We start from the raw sequence: 2472 nt of genomic DNA on the forward strand, positions 1-2472 counted from the left end.
CTTTTTTACCTTGGACGAGAAGGTAATCTATTTTTTGGTTATGATAGCCGAAAATGCCTTACGTTCTTAGCATACTTTTTTAACACGTTTTTAGTTATCTTTTATAATGTTTATATTTGTTATGTTATCTTATTATTTAGTAACACATGTCTATATTTTATGGCATCTTGAAACTTGGAAAGGATGTTGCTGAGACACTGTCGACGATGATACGCGAAGTTGTTGTGCATGTGATAACAATAGTTTTGCCAGAGTTTGTGAAAACGATTGGTTCTTCGTCAAAAAATAGGAGTCACGGTGTAAAGCTTTCGAATACTGCTCCACTCCAGCTGTTACACCACTGTCGGATACTTTAAAATGCTTACTTAACGCTAACTCCGCAATGTGTTTGGATGACGAACCAGTAACGAAGAAGAGGATTCCGAGGTGTAAGGGAAAAAAGTGTGGACTACCGGTCTCCGAAGTTAAGATTTTATGTTTTTTTTAAATAACAACTATTAAAAATTTAGTTATAAACTTTTTTTTAATTAAATGCATAATTTTTTATCTTCAAATTTCTTTAGGGGCAATTTCTTTAAGTGCGTACGGAGGCAATTTTTTTGGATAACTAGCTAATATTTAGGGGTTCTCGTTGGGTTATTATTAAAGAGGTGATTGATGCGTGAGCATTTTATACCCTTTTCATAGCATTTTTATAGTGTTTTTAATTATATTTTATTAAGTTTTAGTATTTTTTAGTATAAAATTCATCTTTTAGATGCTACTTTGAGTTTTTATGTTATTTTTATGATTTTAGGTGAATTTTGGGCGAATTTGGCATAATCTTGTTCAGAGACGAAGAAAGGATAGCAGATGCTGTCAATCCTGACCTCTGTGTATTTCAACGAGCATAACTTGAGCTACAGAGGTCCAATTGATACGGTCTCAATGACGTTAGAAAGATAACTTCTAGAGCTTTCCAGCAATATATAATAGTCTATACTTCTCTTCTAGAATAATTGCCAAAACTGGGGAGCATAAGACAGTGAGCTCACCCCCTAATAGGCGTTCAATGCCCATATCCCAAGTTGAATGCCAGGCTTGACCGAAGCACATGACCAAAGTGGGCCCAAATTGGATTTTAGCACTCCTTAGCTTACCTAGTCTTATCTTTGTACTTTTTAAATTTAAATTAATATCTTTTAGGGTTAGTATTTTACTATTTAAAGAGGAGATCACCTAGGTCTACGGAGATCAATCCATACACAGACAGATACTCTTAGTTTTATTTTGTTTTCTCTGTAAAGCATGAGTAACTAAACCCCTTGGTTAAGGTTAGGAGCTCTGCTTATTCCTATGAATTAATATTATTACATTTCTATTTTAGTATATGTTTGATTTCATTCTATGATGTATTATCGTTCTTCATTTAAATGAATCTGGGGTAGAACGGAAGTATGACCCCTTTTTCTACATGAGTTCTTGCGAGTCCCTGACCGGATCGTATTGAACTACAGCTTGAGAATACATCTCCTAAACTGTAAATTGCATGGGCTAATTAGATAAGTGATATAAAATCTGGTTAGCTTTAGGTGATTGAGGTTTTTGTGGCGTTAAAACTAGAATACTGGGCTTCATTCTCTGATCTGAAAGATCTGACCTTGTCTGTGGCACTTTAAGTAGGATCAAGAGAGATTGAATTGCGTTGAGCTTCACCCTCATTCAATTCGAATGACCACTGACCCTGGCTTTTGATGAGAATCAGAGGAGATTAAAAGGTCCAAAGAATTGGGGTTTAATCACTTACAGTTTTGCCATAGAATGAATCATATTCTTTGTTAAAGTAGTCTGTAAGAGATATTAATCCGGAAAGATAAGCACCTCCAAAGCCTTAACTGTTTCTCATTATTGTTTCTACACCAATTCTTTACTATTTTCTTATTTAATTTGTTTATGCGAATTCAACAACAACCACTCTTTTTCTATTTCGCCTGACTAAGACCGGCAAGATAACTATTGCTTGCTCAATCCAACAATCCTCGTAGGATCGACCCTCACTCACCTAAGGTATTACTTGGACGACCCAGTGCACTTGCCGATGAAGTTGTGCAAGTTCTAATTTCGCACACCAGTGATTAGCGATTTAAAATATGAATTGAAAACGTGAAATATGGGAAGTCTTTATGATTATAGTGGATTTTATGTTGTCTTACGTTATGCTTCTTTTTTTTTGTGTCAATGATCTTGTTTTTGAATATTGCTTTCCTCTGTTCTATGATTTTGTAAGCTTGTATAGATCTTGATATGATGTTGATGTATATGTTTGTTGAACTGTTATCTCTTATTACCATTTTGTGCAAGTAAAGTTTTATTTATTAAAAAAAAGCACTTTCTGAGATTAAGCATGCAAAATTCTGAAGAGTTTGGAATATAATTTCACCCATAAAGAACCCCAGTCTCTCCTTTTGTAAGCAACCCCAAAATTTCACTACA

Source organism: Arachis ipaensis, chromosome B06 (assembly GCF_000816755.2).
Source record: "Arachis ipaensis cultivar K30076 chromosome B06, Araip1.1, whole genome shotgun sequence".
NCBI classification, from domain to species: domain Eukaryota; kingdom Viridiplantae; phylum Streptophyta; class Magnoliopsida; order Fabales; family Fabaceae; genus Arachis; species Arachis ipaensis.